At 36.7% G+C, this 18,067-nt stretch overlaps 1 long non-coding RNA gene across 8 annotated transcripts in view; it reads right to left on the bottom strand.

Moving 5' to 3' along the window:
• Positions 1–7,031: 7,031 nt before the first annotated feature.
• LOC120361575 (uncharacterized) overlaps positions 7,032–18,067 on the bottom strand; it is a 220,257-nt gene continuing 209,221 nt past the window's right edge. For 4 of the 8 annotated variants that reach the window (XR_012513573.1, XR_012513570.1, XR_012513574.1 and 1 more), the window contains 3 exons: positions 17,496–17,569; positions 16,380–16,443; positions 7,032–12,778 (listed from right to left, as the gene is read on the bottom strand). This is a non-coding gene — a long non-coding RNA (uncharacterized LOC120361575). The remainder of the gene's footprint in view (positions 12,779–16,379; positions 16,444–17,495; positions 17,570–18,067) is intronic. The other 4 variants (XR_012513575.1, XR_005577751.2, XR_012513572.1 and 1 more) reach the window with 4 other exon arrangements.

Consider the following 18,067-nt stretch of genomic DNA (forward strand, 5'->3'; position numbering starts at 1 on the left):
AATCCAGCCAAAAATGACAGTGAGGCAATGGTGAATAAACTCCTCCCGACATCTAGGAGTTTTTCATCAAATACAGAAGGAACGTAGAAGGGCCAGTGCCCCGGAAGCAGCCTTTAACTCAGGATGTATGCAGTGAGCCAAATAGCATTTCTGGGAGTGGGTGGTCATTGGTTAGCAAGAACATTTAGGTTTAAAGGCAGGAGGTTGGATTTTAGGGCTTTAAAATATTTTACCTATGATATTATCAGTTGCCTGAGACATTTCAAGTAGGTCCTTTGCCCTCTTCTATGAATCTAAGCCAAGGTGAACTCTCTGCTCTGCTGAGTAAAGGATAGATCATAGGAAGAAATTTAGATTATTAAAACAAATGAACCACAAAGGTACTTGGCACTATGTGGAAAAGAACTCTCTATTATACAAATGACAAGGGTATTTATTTCCTTCCATGAGAGTGTGAACTGAGAGGATGTGGGAAATCTAAAAAGACACATCATTGTTTACTCTTTTATGGAAAGAGTCCAGAGCAATTACCAAAGCCACTAGGGCAATTAGAGACCCTGAGGGAACCCTGGTCACATTTTTGGCTTTAGTAGAAAGTGACTGGAAGAAATGAGTCCATCATGGTTGGGCCAGGAAATCTCAGATCATTTTACCTTTGGGTACTCCACACCCGTATACCAAACTATGCCTGGTATCTTAGAGTCTGTATCTGGCAGTGAGTCTATCTCATTGTTTTCTCCATGTTCTGGTGCGGCGTGGGAACTGTGTTATATTTGTTATTTAGGAGGGTCTTCCCTTGGATGGAACACCAGCTTCAAAGATAGGTGGCAGGAAAAGAAAGGCTAACTGACTTTTGGCAGTGTCAATCCTGAGTTGTCATCTACAACTTGATGTAGTGGTGGTTAACAGGGAGTCTGGCATAGGAAGCTCATTAGAACCTGAAGGTAATGGACCCCGTGGCTTTGGCTAGGAGCCTGTTAAATTCATTTTCCTTCACACAGGGAAACATTCTCTTCAGGGGCCCAAAACAGCCATCTTGGTCTTACGAGTTTGTGTCTCAGTCCCTGGGTGAGAGTGGGAATGGGTTAGCACCAGCCAGAGCCGTCACTGGCAGGCTGTCTCAGTGGAGACAGATATCTCTCTCAGGGATGATGTATCTCAGGGATGAAGATTGGCCACACCACTGAATAATCATTCCCAAGAGGACTAGAAGCAAAGGAAGCAGAGCTATGTCTTGATGAATTCAATGATTGTGGATAATCACGATCCTTTGGGTCAGACTTTCTTCTTCACTAGTTTATCATTCACATGAATAACTTAGATAATGACCTTCCTTGACCTCTTAATTTTTTTTTCTCTAAGTACAGTTTAAGTCTGAAGGTCTCAAGTCAAGATCCAGATAATTAATTTGACACTTGAATTTGATTCTTATAGGCAAGTAGTTTCAATACATCTAAATACAAAACCCTTTCATCACATTATTTATTCATGCCTCTTTATTTTTTTAAATACACTTTATATTTTGGAACAATTATACATTTATATGACGAGGCTCCCACGTACCACACATGTAAGTTTTTCCTGTATTGACGTCTTACATTAATATAGTTCATTTGTTACAATTAATGAATCAATATTGATGACTATTAATTAAAATCCATAGTTTATTCAGATTTCCTGTTTGTACTTAATGTTACTTTTCTGTTCTAGGATCCTACTCAGAATACCACTTTATGTTTAGTGGTCATGTCTCCTTAGGCACCTCTTGGCTGTGACAGTTTCTAAGACTTTGTTTTTGATGGCCTTGACCAGGCATCCCCAAACTACGGCCTGTGGGCCGCATGCGGCCCCCTGAGGCCATTTATCCGGCCCCCTGCCACACTTCAGGAAGGGGTACCTCTTTCCCTCTTTCATTGGTGGTCAGTGAGAGGAGCACAGTATGTGGTGGCCCTCCAACGGTCTGAGGGACAGTGAACTGGCCCCCTGTGTAAAAAGTTTGGGGATGCCTGGCCTTGACAGTATTGAGGAGTACTGGTCAGGAATTCTGTAAAATGTCCTTATGCTGTAATTTGTCTGATGTCTTCCTCATGATTAGACTGGGTTATGAGTTCTCAAGAGGAAGACCACAGAGGGAAAGTGCCATCTGCATTGTATGTTGATAATGTGCTGCATGCAGGGTACATTATCAGTAGGAATTATTATTGCTGTTGATGCTGACCTTGATCACTTGGCTCTGGTAATGTTGGCCAGGTTTCTCCATTGTTTAGTTATTCTTTTCTTCTTCTGTTCTGTACTCTTTGGAAGGAAATCACCATGTCCAACCCACAGTTGAGGAGTGGGAGTTGCATTCTTCCCCCTTGAGGACAAAATATCTACAATTCTGCATGGGAGATTTGTCATTTCTCCCTTATTTATTTATTCATTTGGTTAAATAAATAAAATGAATAAGTAATGAATAAATTAAATGAATAAATTCATTCAATTATTTACTTATATCAGTATGGACTCATAGGTATTTATTTTCTACTCTTAGTGATAATCCGACACTATATTCTGTTCCTTAAATTGTTCCAGGTTTGGCCATTAGGAGTCCTTTCAGGTTGCTACTATGTTTCTTTGACATACTCCCATTAATATGTGTGTGTATGTATATTTGCATGTATGTGTTTATTTATTTTAGCACTTCTTACTTTCTGATATTACAAATTGCTTCAAGATCATCTTGTGTATTTTCTGCACCAGTCCTAGAATCAGCCATTTCTTCAAGAAGCCCAGGTTCCTTTTATTGCAGAATGGTATTAGAAAGCAAGATCTTGATGCATAGAGTACTTATTGCTACTGGAGTGTCTTTGATTCTAGTCCCTCACAGCTAACAGAGTTAGGAAATATGTGTGTGTACACGTATCTATACATCTTTCTCTTACAACTCTTTGTATCTATTTTAAGCTAAGTGTGGGTTCATACTGATGTCTTTAATGCTAAGCATTACCACATGAGTTATTCTAGCTGTTCTCCTTACTTATCTGTACAATCCCACCTCAACAATAAGAAATCTAGTCCTCACCATCCCCATTTAAGTTTACACTATGTGCTAAAGTTCAGTTTATTAATTGCTAAGTTCCAATGTACACAGATACGAGCATCAGAATTTTTAACCCATACCCACCTGGGAAATGGCTTCATCTTTCAGAGTATAGTGATTATGTGCAATTTCTTTTGTCTCTAGTCTTACTCAAATCATTCCTAGAATTACTTTTGTACCATTTTCCCGATTCTTTTCAGTGAGGTTTCATAGACACATAATAGATTATGTTATTGCTGCCTGCATTCCTTTCTGAGTTCTTCCAATATTGTTAATGATTTTTTAAAAAATTGCCTACATGTAGATTACCTTTTGTGCTATAAAGTTCAGTGGGTTTTGAAATATTCATGTCATGTATCCATCATTATACTATCATACAGAATAATTTCACAGTCCTAAAAACAGTTCTTGAGTCCTATCTATTCAATCCTCCTATTTTCCTCTTAAACCCCATGCAACCACTGATGTTCTTATTGTCTCTAAGTTTGCCTTTTCAAAAGTGTTATATAATTGTAATTGCAATATAAAGCCTTTCAGGTTGGCTTCTTTTACTTAGAAATATAAAGTTTACCCATATCTTTTCATAGCTTAAAAATACATTTTTTGTTAAGAATGAACATTTCATCTAATGGATATTCTGTTTATTTATCCATTTGTTAATATTTATTGAGGGACATTTTTGTTGCTTGTAATTTTGAGTGACTATAAATAAAGCTTCTGAAAATATTCATCTGTAGGTTTTTGTGTGTACATAATTTTGCAGATCGGTTGGGCTAATACCTTGGAACTTGACTGTGGAATCAAAGGGCACTATGGTCTGAATGTGTCCCCAAAATTTGCATGTTGGAAACAATTCCCAATGTGATTGGGATATGAAGCCTGATGCGAGGTATTTGGATCATGAAGACTCGATCTCCAGGAGAGGATTAATGCTATTATAAAAACTGCTGGTGGGAGTGAGTTTCCTCTCTTTTGTACTTCAGCTTTCTGCCATGTGAGGCTGCAAGAAGCCCATACCTCATGTTGGTGCCTTGATTTTGGACTTCCCAGATTTAGAACTGTGAGAAATAAATATCCGTTCTTCTTAAACTATCTAGTCTGCAGCATTCTGTTAGAGTATCACAAATGCACAGACATATGGTATGATTATGTTTAGCTTTGCAAAAAAACACCAAACTGTTTTCCAAAGTAACTATGTCCTCTTAGCAATGAATGAGCATTCCTATTGCTTTGCCAGTAATTTACATTGTTCCTTTTTTTGAAAAATATTTTAGTTATTCTAACATGTATATTATGGTATCTCATTGTTTTCATTTGCAATTCTCTGATGACAAATGATGTTGAGCAGATTTTTCTTTTGGTATGCTTTTTTTTTTTAAAAAAAATCTGTAAATCTGCCTTGGTGAGATATCAAATCTATGCTTATTTTTAAATAAGGTTTTTTTTTTCAGTTTTAAGAGTATTTTTAATATATTTTAAATACAAATCTTATCAGATACGTGTGTTGCAAATATTTTCTTCAAGTTTTTGGTGTGTCTTTTCATTCTCTTCACAGTATCTTTTGCAGGGCAGAAGTTTTGATTTTAATAAAGTCCAATTTATTATTTTTTTAATTTCATGGAGCATGCTTTCAGTGTTGTAGCCAGGTGTCCAAACCCATAGTCACTTAGAATTCTTCCTCTGTTATCTTCTAGAAAAGCTGGTACTAATTCTACTAAAACTATTACAAAAAATCGAGAAGGGACTCATTCACTCTATAAATCCCACATCACTCTGATACCAAAATTTGGCAAAGACACAATGAAAAAAGAAAACCACAGGCCAACATGCCTGATGAACATAGACACAAAAATTCTCAACAAAATACTAGCAAACTGAATCCAAAAGCACATGAAAAGTTAATTTGTTATGACCAAATAGGCTTTTTCCTGGGATGCAACATTGGTTCAGCGTATCCAAATCAATAAATGTGATTCACCACATAAACAGAATTGAAAACAAAAACCGTATGATCATCTCAATAGAGGTTAAAAAAAGCTTTTGATAGAATTCAATATTTATTCATAAAAAAGCATTATGAAACTAGGCATTGAACATGTTTCAAAATAATAATCATCTATGACAAACCCACAGCCAACATTATCCTAAATGTGCAAAAACTTGAAGCAATTCCCTTAAGAACAGGAACAAGACAAGGATGGCCTGTATCACCACTCCTATTCAACATAGTACTGAAAGTCCTAGCCACAGCAATCAGGCAAGAGAAAGAAATGGGAGGCATCCAAATATGAAAAGAAGTCAAGTTATCCCTCATTGCTGACATGGTTCTATATCTAGGAAACCCCAAAGATACCACTGAAAGGACTGTAGAGCTGATAAATGACTTCAGTAAAGTTTCAGGATACAAAAATCATGTACAAAAATGAGTAGCATTTCTGTCCAACAATGTTGAAACTGAGAGCCAAATCAAGAATGCAATCTCATCTACAATAGCCACAAAAAATAAAATACCTAGGAATATATCTAATCAAGGAGGTAAAAGATTTCTACAAGGAGAACTGCTATATAGTATTGAAAAAATCATGGATAACACAAACAAATCATAGATAACACAAAACCCACGGATTGGAAGAATCAATATTGTTAAAATGGGAATAATGCCCAAAGCTATCTATAGTTTCAATGCTATTCCCATCAAACTACCAATGTCACTTTTCATAGAAATAGAAAAAAACTATTCTAAAATTCGCATGGAACCAAAAAAGAGCCTGACTACCTAAAGTAATCCTAAGCAAAAAAAAAACAAAAACAAAAACAAAGCCGAGCTATTACATTACCTAACTTCAACCTATACTACAAGGCTACAGTAACCAAAACAATATGGTACTGGTAGAAAAATAGATACATATACCACATAAATCACTGGAAAAGAACAGAGAACCCAGAAATGTAACTGCACATCTACAACCATCTAATCTTTAACAAAGCCAACAAAGAAAGCAATAGGGAGAGGACTCTCGATTCAATCAATAGTAATGTGATAGCTGACTATCCATATGCAGAAGAATGAAGCTGGACTTCTACTTTTCACCATATACAAATGCAGATTAAAATAAATTAAAGATTTAAATGGAAGACTTTATAAAATATCCTAGAAGAAAACCTAGGAAATACCATTCTGGACATCAACCTTGGCAAATTATTTATCACTAAGTCCTCAAAAGCAATTATAACAAAAGTAAAAAATAACAAATGGGGTCTAATTAAACTAAAGAGCTTCTGCACAGCAAAAGAAACTGGGAGTTGAGTAAACAGACAACATAGAGAATGGAAAAAAAATTCACAAGCTATGTATCCAACAAAGGTCTAATATTAAGAATGTATAAGGAACCTAAACAATTGGACAAGCAAAAACCAAATGATTTCATTACAATGTGGGCAAAGGACAGGAAAGTAAAGTCTCAAGACACAAAACTTCTGTAGATAGTTCTCAAAAGAAGACATCCAAGTGGCCAAAAAATATGAAAAAATATTCAACATCACTAATCAGAGAAATGTAATGCCCATCTTTATCTCTAATAATTATTTCATTTTTGCTCAGAACTGTATGTGGTCTAAAATTAATACAGCTACTCCAGCTTTCTTTTGGTTGATGCTAAAATGTTAGTTTTTTTCTCTACTCCTTTATTTTTAATCCTTTTGTGTTTTTAAAGTGGGTTTTTTTCTAGAGAACATATAGTTGGACCCTTTTAAAAAATCCTCTCCAACAATCTCTATTTTAAAAATTGGTTTATTTGGATCATTCATATTTAATATGATTATTGATAGAGTTGGATTAATTATCTAATGTTTGCGACTATTTTGCAATTATTGCACTTATTCTTTGCTTCTTTTCTTTATTTCCTAATATGAGTTTGCTAGGGCTGCCATGAGAAAATACCACTTACTATATGGCTTAAATAAAATAAATTTATTTTCTTATAGTTCTGGATGCTAGAAGTCAAGGATCAAGATGTTGGCAAGTTTGGATTCTTGTGAGATTTTCTCTCCTTGGCTTGCAAATAACTGCCTTCTTGCTGTGTCCTCATGTGGTCTTCTCTCTGTGTATGATTTTCTCTTGATCTCGTCTTCTTAAAAGGACAGCAATCATATTGGATTAGGATCCACCATAATGAGCTCATTTTACATTATTATCTCTTCAAAGCCTATATCTCCAAATACATCACATTCTGAGGTTCTGAGAACTTTAACATATGACTTTGGTGGGGTGGAGGAAGGCAAAATTCAACCTTTCATACCCTCTTTTTCTACCTTCTCTTGTCTTGAGTATTTTATATAATTATATTTTCTCCCCTCTCTTAGCATAGCTGTTCTTCTTCTCTTTAAATTTAAAATCATCCACTAGAGTTTGCAAAATATATTTACAACTAATATAAGCTCATATGCCACTTCACCTATAGTGCAGATACCTTAAAACAATGTATTTTCTATTCTTTCCTCCTATTTCTTACAATGTTGCTTTCCCTAATTTCAATTATCCATATGCTACATCACTCAATATCGTATTACTATTATTACTTTAAACAAAGAGTTACCTTTTAGATCAATTAAGAATAAGAAAAACTAAAGACTCTGTTTTACGTTATTCACTCTTTTTCAAGATTCTTTTCTATTTGTGAATCTGAGTTTCTGATCTATATCATTTTTCTTCTCCCTGAAGAACTTGTAACATTTCTTTCAGGGCCCACTGCTGGATTTAAATTGAATTTGTTCGTTTAAGAAAGCCTTTCTGGGACAGGCATGGTGGCTCACACCTGTAATCACAGCACTTTGGGAGGCTGAGGTGGGTGGATCACGTGAGGTCAGTAGTTCAAGACCAGCCTGGCTAACATGGTGAAGCCTCATCCCTATTAAAAATATGTATGTAAAAAAAAAATTAGCCAGGCTTGATGGTGGGTGCCTGTAATCCTAAATACTCGGGAGGCTGAGACAGGGGAATTGCTTGAACCTGGGAGGTGGAGGTTGCAGTGAGCCAAGATTCCCATTGCACTCCAGCCAGGGCAACAAGAGTGAAACTCCATCTCAAAAAAAAAAATAATTTATAATAAAAGAAAGTCTTTTTCATTTTTGAAGGAGAAGTTCACTGGGTATAGAAATCTTGGTGGGTGGTTTTTGTTTCTCAACACTTAAATACCTTATTCTACTCTCTTCTTGCTTGCATGGTTTCTATTAAGAAGTCCACTTAATTCTTGTTCTTGTTTTTGTTCTACAGGTCAGGTGCTCTTTTTTCTGAATTCTTTTAATGCTTTTTCTGTGCTTTTGGTTTTCTGCAGTTTAAAAATAATATGTCTACATGTTGTTTTGTTTTTGGTGTTTATTCTGCTTGGTGTTCTCCCAGTCTCCAGGAACTATGGTTTGGTGTTCTCATTAATTTTGAAAAATTCTCTACCATTATTACTGGACGGTTTTTTTTTTTTGTTTTGTGTTTTGAGATGGAGTCTCACTCTTGTCACCCAGGCTGGAGTAAAATGGCACCATCTTGGCTCACTGCAATCTCTGCCTCCAAGTTCAAGCCATTCTCCTGCCTCAGCCTCCCAAGTAGCTGGGACTACAGGCGTGCACTATCACACTTGGCTAATTTTTGTATTTTAGTAGAGACAAGGTTTGCCACGTTGGCCAGGCTGGTCTTCAACTCCTGACCTCAGGTTATCCACCCACCCCAGTTTCCCAAAGTGCTGGGATTACAGGCATGAGCCACCGTGCCCAGCCTGTTCATCTTTTTTCTTGTGGTAAGGATGGGAGTGATGATTTCTAAGATCTTTGCAATGAAAATCTCTGTTACTTTATTTTTAGAAGTTCATATCATTTTAAACCCTTAGTTAAATAATACTCAACATCTCTAGGGTATAAAATGAAATTATACCTGTTTACCATATTTTACTATATTCTGTATAAAACTTGGTTCAGAGGCATAAAGTTACTTGCTCAAGCATCTCATGATTGGCTAGCTATTATTTTGGAGGCAGAGATTTCTAGTCTGGTGTTATTTCACAACAATATGGTGTCTACTTAGATGGAACTCAATTGAACGCAACTAATTTAAAACAGAAATGTCTAAATCATAGACATTTCAAGGCCAGATGGGTCAAAGATCAAGATTAGTGTCTCAGGGAGGAATAGCATAACCATAACATCTTTTCCTTCTCCATGCCTATTTTAGGCTTTCCCATACTTGCTTAGGCACTGGGATTGACCTTCAGATAAGAGACCACGTAGACCAAAAGGAAGAGTAAAGAAAGGAGAAAAATAAGAGAGGAAAGGTCTTTAAGAGGTGGGTGTTTTTTCTTTCTTTCGTTTTTTAAGTACATGTACAAAGAAGTGAGGAAAAAATGAGTTGGATAACTAGGTCTCCCTACTCCTGAATCCATTTTGATCATGGCTTTGAGTGCCCTTGCCAAAAAAAAAGAAAGAAAGAAAGAAAGAAAAAAAAACCCTGCTATGTAAATAAGTAAGTCTACAACTTAAATATCATCCTTAGTTCCTACAGTCAGGAAAATACAACTATTTCTGGTGTTAGACTTTCTGAGTTTAATCCAGACTTTTCAATCTACCTGCTGTATGACTTTGGGCAAGTTATTTGAACTCTCACTGTCTACATAAAATGCTCCTTGAAATGTTCTTATATAAATTAGATAAATTTATCTCTCAGTGAATATGTCTATTGTTAACAATAGTGCTTGGCATGAAGTAAGCACTAGATAAACATTAGCTATTGTTGTGACCAGTCCTTCTTCCTCATTCTGGCCATATCAACCTTGTCTTTATGCAATGAGTCTAGAGATTTTCTCTCCAGGACTCAATTTTGGCTTTCCTGAACATAGATATATAGCCACAGATTAGGAGAGAGGGATAGTTTTTGGCCAGCTTTATTCTCCGTTTTAAACTGCTGGCATCTAAATTTAAATCCAACCTCAGGTTTTTAAAGGTTTTGCTAATTTACTGAGTCCAGCATATAATTCCTCATGCCTAGTGCCTACAGGGTGTAGTACAAGATGTACCTTTCTGGTTTGGCATTGGCTTCCCTGATGAACTCCTTCCACTCTCAACCCACCCATCCACCCTTCTCTTACGTGAAATTATATTCTTTGGCCATTGCTTTTCATGTAATTGTAGCATTTAGTTTTGAACTTGTGCCCAGAGGCCTGTGGGCAGTGGGCAAGAAATCTAATAAATGAAGGAAAATAAATGTACAGGGTAAAAAGTAAATGGGCCATTACTATTCAGAGAAAAACCCCAAAGTGACTGCTTGCTTGCAGGAACAGAAATAATTTTAGAACAATTCAGTAATGTAAACAAGGTGAAAGAAAACACTTTGCTTCGTAAATATACTAGGTCTATTCTTTCTACCTTAATCCCAGGTCTTTGCTTCATAAGAGAAGCCTTTTGACCCTCTTCTAGTGAATGAAATGCCTTGACCAGAAATCAAGGTAGGTCAGCCTTTTTCATGCAGTTCAGCTAGTGGGTGGCCAAGAATATATGGAGGCTGAGGAATAATTGAATTTTCTCCTACTAGCTCCATTGAGAAAAGGATTGTATGCATTGAGTCTACTCCAATGGAAAGTTCTCAATCTCCCCATAAACCCTTTTTTCATTTGGTTGTTCATGTTGTCCCTTTTTGTGCTTTGGTGGATTTAGTTCTATTCTGCTCCATCCTCAATGAAATTAAGTGGCTCTCAAAGCAGCTGATCACATGGGTACACATCAACATGCAGATGGCCACACCAGGGTTAAGAGCCAGAAAGGACTCCTCTCTGTGCCATTTATGCATTTTACTAATATATATTTTGAGACAGAGTTTCGCTCTTGTTGCCCAGGCTGGAGTGCAGAGTGGTATGATCTTGGCTCAATGCAACCTCCGCCTCCTGGGTTCAAGCAATTCTCCTGCCTCAGCCTCCCGAGTAGCTGGGATTACAGGTGTCCACCACCACACCTGGCTAATTTTTTGTATTTTTAGTAGAGACGTGGTTTCATCATGTTGGTCAGGCTGGTCTCAAACTCCTGACCTCAGGCAGTCCACCCACCTCAGCTTCCCAAAGTGGTGGGATTACAGGTGTGAGCCACCGTGCCTGGACCTAACTGATATATTTTTAAAACTATATACACACACAATAGAAAGAATTTTTGTTATGCATTTGTTCTGTTAATATGACCCCTCTTGAGGAATAACTATGCCTTACATACATAGAATAATTTGACCTTGACAGAGCACATGCAACACACGGTGGTGGAAAAAGCTTGAGAGTGATAGGATACTTGGTTCCAATCCCGCCTTTACTAATTGCCAGTTCTGTGATATAAAGCAAATGATTTACTCTTTCTGAGCCTCAGATTTTCATGTGTTGAATGGAGACTGTCATTATGGATATGTATACCATCCTTGCTGGAATGTGTGAGGAATGTGTTTTAAAATGCCCTTGAAAATATTTTGTGAATTCTAAAGTGGTACATAAAAATAGTAATGATTAATCTTTTCATCCATCCCATGAGATAATTGAGGCAAATATTTTTATTCTCATCAAAAAGTAAGAAGCCTGAGTGTAGCACGTGTTGTGTGTGCCCAGCCCATATACCTTTATCTCATGTGGGAAGTTGCCAGCAGATGCTTCTCCTGCATTTGGCCAGCTTCCTGGGTCTGTCTGCAGGAGGGTGCCCTTTAACCTTGGAGCAAACCAAAAATGCTGGAGAGATAACACCTCAGGAGCTACCCTCATTAGTGCTGAACAGGAGTAGGTGGGTAAATTTCCAGCTTCTTCCCCGACACGGTGGGACAATTCAGAGCTATGTCCAACACAGTGTCTCAGAGATTTCTAGGTATGGTTGGGGTGTGGATTAAGCCACAGCTGTCATGAGCAATACACTGTTCACCAACACTCCCTTCCCTGCCCCACTCTCCACTAGCTGATAGTGTTTTCTCAAATCACATCACCACCACCATCACCACCACAAATAAGCCACATGCACCAAAATCCTTGGGGGCTGATTTGGGGAGGATCCCGACAAGACAAGACTCAGAGATTTAGAGATTCAGGCAAGGTCACATTTCTGCTGAAACACACCTCCACTGTGTTACAGGATTACACATGCAGGGACCTGAAAAACAACAATATTTAATTTTTTTAATGAAATATACAATGGTTATTGAGGAAAAAAACATAAGCTTTTCCTCCTTTGTCCTTAGCGTTATTAACATACAGCATATTTTAAAAAGATATGGGCAGTATTATAAATCTTAGGGTGAATAGATGAAAGTTGTACAGCCAATAAAAATGAGATCTGGGTAATAAGAATGATGAAAGTGTTGAAGTTTAAAAAGAATCTGAAACCATAGCAACAGTTATCTTTATGATAAGAATTGTTAAATATGTATCTGTATAGGAAGAAGAACAATAAAGGAAAGATATTTCTACTTCGAGATGGTGACATAGAGTTAGCCAAAGCAGACAAGTCAGAAACATTTGAATTTTTTTTCTTACCTGTTTTTTTTCTTCATGGAGAACAGTCTTCAAATGATGTAATTTGGTACTTACATTTTTGCTTAAGATTGAATTGTGACTCAAGTTTGCAGAGGAACTATTATGAAATCATTTAGCAGCTTTCAATGAGTTCCTAGGTCTAGACACTGTCCAATTTCATGTACTGGAAAAGTTAGAAGATAGAATAACAGAATCATCTCAATAATTATCAACTTACTGTGAAAACCTGGACATGTGCCAAAAACACATAAATCTGTAGTACAGAAACTACAGACAAATACATCTGAAATTTCTCCTAAACAAAAACTTCTAAAGTGGATTGTTATAGTTATTTAATATTTAGAAAACAAAATTGATCATCAGTAGGGAGCAGGAAAGGCTTACTAAATAGACTATTACAATCAACCTTATTTAAAATTTGAATTGCATTATTGGATGTATACCAGGGGAGTGCTTTGTGTACTGAATATTCTATATACACAATAACACAGTGATTTGTAGTTTTTCATAGCACTGTGCATTAAGTGAAGAAATGTGGACTAACTAGAATTTTCACTTGAATTCAGAACTTATTGCTCAATTGTTCAAAGAATGACTGCTAATTTTGCTATTAGTAGTTAGTTTATGGACAGGGAAGTTGGTATGGTTTTGATATGAGATCTGGGTTCAAATCCTTGCTGTTTCTAAGTGAACCATTTAACTTAGTTTTATGTAGTTTCCTAAGCTACAAAATGTAAAGAAAAAGTAATGCTTATTTAATGGTGTTGTGATGACTACATTAAATAAGGTATGTCAAAAAGCTTTATGAATTATTAAGCCTTTGAAAAATTCTAGTTATTATTATATTTTAGCCAAACTGTGTTTAAATTTCCAATTATGAGAAAATCTAAATCTGGAATGTGTCTCTGCTTTTTTATGTCAGAATAAAAATACAAAATATTCTCCATCTTTAGGGAAGGTTCAATACTTTGCTAAATTAAAAACTCAATTCATTTTTAGAGCATGTACAAAATAATTTGAGCTGATTATTAAGCCTGCTTAGATAAGGGCACAGCAAACTTGGATGATGGGCTCAACCTAGTTCACCATCTACTTTATAAATAAAGTTTTATTGGAGCACACCCATATCCATTTATTGATGCATTGTCTATAATTGCTTCTGAGCTACAACGGTAGAGTTGAGTGGTTGTGACAGAGACAAACCCATAACACCTAAAGATCTGGTTCTTTATAGGAAAAGTTCGCTGACACCCTGGCCTACACTAAAAAATATCTATAGTGTGTAGTTATATATAGTTATATGTAGGGAAGATATGTTTAAACAAAGATAAGGCAATTCTAGAGTTTACCAATTACAGTAATCAGAATGAGAGTCCAACTATTATAAAGACTGTGTGCATTTTGTTTAATAAAGTCACAAGGGAGTTATTATTTTTTGTAAGCTCATGTGAGTATAACACAAAGAATAGGGCTTTGCAACATAGTTTAAAAATATCTTTGGTATTGGAATTCCAGGAGTTCGCCTGAAGAACCTCTTGGGAATAAAGACTCCAAAGAGAAGCTGAGTGTTGCTTTGGGTCTGCCTGGCTGGGACTTCCCTGTTTTACTTTGATGTAAGTACTGAACCAGTGTGATCATGAATCCTATCATTCCTGAGAGCTGAGGAAATTCTCTCTGAAGTTTCCAGAAGCTATAAGCATTATGCTGCTGAAAAACACATTATTTGCAGTAGTAGTTGCTTTGTGCTAAGAACCTAGCAGAATGAACTTTGTGTCGTAGTTTGGCTCAGCCATTTTTGAAACAGACAACTGCCTTTACTAAAATAGGAACCAATGTCATCCTTTGCCCCACATTTGCGCTAAGTCCAAACTTCTTGGAGACAAGATCTTGCTTTGTTGCCCAGACTGAAGTCTGAAGTGCAGTGGTGCAATTATAGCTCATTGCAGCCTCAAACTTCTGGGCTCAAGTGATCCTTTTGCCTCAGCCTCTCGAGTAGCTGAGACTATAGGCTTGTTGTGCTACCATGCTCAGCTTCTTCAAGAAGTTTAAAAATAATTCAGTGCTCTTCCAAGAACATTTTCAAGCAAGAAGACAATTCTGATTTCTTTTTAGTTTTTAACATTTTATTTATTTTAGATTTGGAGGTACATGTGCATATTTGTTACATGGATATACTGTGCACTGGTGGGAAGTGGGCTTTCAGTGTATATTGATTTCTGGTTCAGTGGTCAAGGTTAAATTAAGTCACTAATAAATGATATTTCCTAAGATTTCAAAGTGACCAGAGATGGTGGTCTGGATGATGCTGGAAGCTTAGCCATAGTAATGTTGTTAATAGTGAGCTCTTCTCATAAATTAGAGCCAGTCGACTGCTAAGTTATGAAAATAAAAACTCTAGTAATGAACTTACTATATATTTGGGGACTAAGTAGGTCTTTGATTAATTTAGTAAGTACATGGTTTGTGCTGATGGAAATAAATTATGAGTAGGATATCCAACTATATTACTCTTCTAGAGGTGAGATGCACTGAATTGTATGAGAGGGAAATGGACAGCTAGCAGGAGCCTTCAGAAAGCTACTGAAACTTTGATGTGGTTTGGCTGTGTCCCTGCCCAAATCTAGCTAATTGTAGCTCTCATAATCCTCAAGTGTCATGCGAAGGACCTGGTGGGAAGAAATTGAATCATGTGGGTGGGTTTTTCCCTGTGCTGTTCTCTTGATAGTATGTCTCATGAGATCTAATGGTTTTCTAAAGGGCAGTTCTTCTGCACCTGCTCTCTTGCTTATTGCCATGTAAGACATGCCTTTCTCTTTCTTCACCTTCTTCCATGATTGTGAGGCCTTCCCAGATATGCCAAACTCTTGAGTCAATTAAACCTCTTTCCTTTGTCTTTATTGGCAGCATGAGAATGGACTAATATAAGCTTTCTCTAGTAAGTTGAACTAGGTCTCTAGAAATATGTACATATTTCTTAAGCTTAAGTAGATTGTGGATAACCTTAAACTAAATCACAGAAGTTTAGAGTTTGGAACATTTGCAATAATTTATTTCCATCTTTTCCAACTTTAACCCCATTTTGTAGATTATAAAAAACTGAGGAGGACAAAATGATTTTGCTGTTGTCATACATCTAGTTTCTGGAAGAACACAGATTAGAACTTGACCCTTTGGTGTAGTGCTGTTTCCTCTATACAACATTCCAAAGCTAATTGAGAGGGAGTGTGCCTGTGAAGGAATTCAGCTAATGGGGTATGAACTGAGAGAACCAAGTTGTGTTAAGTGAGCATGGCTAATACTGAGGACACATGAGGCTGCATACTGAGGAAATGAGTTAGAAATGGACCTGAGAGGAAAATTATTGCCATGGCAGAAACAATATGGACAACTTTATGCTAGTGACTAATTGTAACTAAAAGATGTTTAAAAGCCGTTTTAATTAGCAAGTCCTTAACAGGCTAATGAGAAAAGTGAATGCTAATAAACATGTCTGACATCCTAGACCCTGTCAAAATCCTGTCCGGAATGCAGCGAGGGCAGCTCCTGACTGGGAGGCAGCAAATGAATGACACAGGCAGGCAGGGCAGGCCCCTTAAGGGACACACACTTCTAGCGAATGATTTTTGAATAGAAGAGAAGACACAATAATGAGGACATTTGGAATTTTTGTGGGGTGATTGGAATATCATCATCATTTAATTTAACACTTTATGTTATTATAGGTGAACAATTTCACATGCATTTATAAACTGTGGGAAATATACCTCAACCTGTGTAGGAAGATTTCTGGTTCCAACAAAGATGATGCCCTCTTCCCTCAAATTAATCCTAGAGAAAAGAAAAAAAATAAGAAGTGAAACATGAATTCTAAGAATGAATAAAACTAAGCAACAAACTTTGGGAACCCCTTGAGGGTGCAGAAGACTATTTGCTCTTGGGTGTGTCAGTTTCAGCCAGGGAAAGAAGGTAGCCCAAGGTGATAGTGGAGCTTTTTGGATTCCGCTCTTGTCTTTCTCTGGCTTTACCTCAAGACAGCCATCACCTGCCCCTTCACTACAGAAGTGACCCGGGGTCATAGAGAGGCAGCATAAATATTGCTGAGGGAAGAGTTAATGAAAACAGGGGCTTCTGGACTCACTTGCCTTACCCTTATCGTTCATACTCACAGGGCTCATGGATTAAAGCATAGGGAGTCTACCTTCTCATAATGTGTCTTCTCCTTAAGGTTTAAGGTCAAGACCTGAGCAATAGAGCTACATGATGGGTTCCTACAAATCAGAGTAATTCACAGTGGTTTGGTGATGTCTGGGATTGCCATACGGAGGTTCATTCTCTCTTTATTAACTCATTTAAACTGGACTGGGCAGCTGGTATCCTCATGGGAAAACTTCTGGTCTAAAATGACCAGACATCTGAGGGGTATATGTATTGTTAGAAGTGAACTAAGAATTTAAAATAAATATGATAGAAACACTTAAGTTGATAAGGGAAAATATTAGCAATGGAAGAAAAAATAATAATAGCAAGTAGAATTATAAAGTATGACTTAAAAGGAAGAAAAATATATGAGATAAATAGGAGGACAGGTATAACTGAAAAAATTAATTAATGAAGTAGAACAGTAAATTAAGAAATTCTTCCAGGAGGCAGCAGGAATGTATATAAAAAAGAAAACAAACAGAAAAATAAAAAAGCTAACAGGCATGGCAGAGAAGGGGCCAATATCTAGTATTAGAATACTCAGAAAGAAAGTGGAGCTATATGGAAGGAAATAATCTAGAGAAATAACAGAGACAATTACTCCAACTTAAACAAAGATGGAAGACTTCAGTTTGAAAGGGTTCATGAACTGTTAAACATAAAAGAAAAGGAAAACTCACCCTACATATTATAATATCTAAGAACGTCAAGTACAAAGAAAAAGTTCTACAAGCTTCCAGAAAGTGAAGATCACCTAAAATAAACAAGAATCAGATTGGTGTCAGACTCCTTCACAGCAACATGATGTGAGAAGACAGTGAGGCAGTACTTTTAACATATTGATAGAAAATCACATTGAATATAAGGTTTTACATGTAATAAAATTGCCATTTGATTGTGAGGGGTAATAAAAATATTCTCAGGTATTTAAGTTCTCAAAATTTTGTCTTACGAAAGCATACATTGAAAGTGTTTTGGGGAGAGTACTGTTTAGAAGTAAATACGCTCAGGAGCTTGTGCAACAGACATGCTGCAAGAGAGGATGATAAAGTATTTGGGGATTCTAGGTACTATCAGCATGGTGTGGGATATGGATCACAGGACACTAAGGGACCATGGAACCTGTCAGGCCACATTTGTGTTTAGGGAAAAGATACAGATCTTGACAGACTGATTGTACTAGTTTGCTAGGGCTGCCATAACAAAGTACCACAGGTTGAGTAGTTTAAATAACAGAAGTTTATTTTTTCAC

Source organism: Saimiri boliviensis, chromosome 14 (assembly GCF_048565385.1).
Source record: "Saimiri boliviensis isolate mSaiBol1 chromosome 14, mSaiBol1.pri, whole genome shotgun sequence".
Lineage (NCBI taxonomy): Eukaryota > Metazoa > Chordata > Mammalia > Primates > Cebidae > Saimiri > Saimiri boliviensis.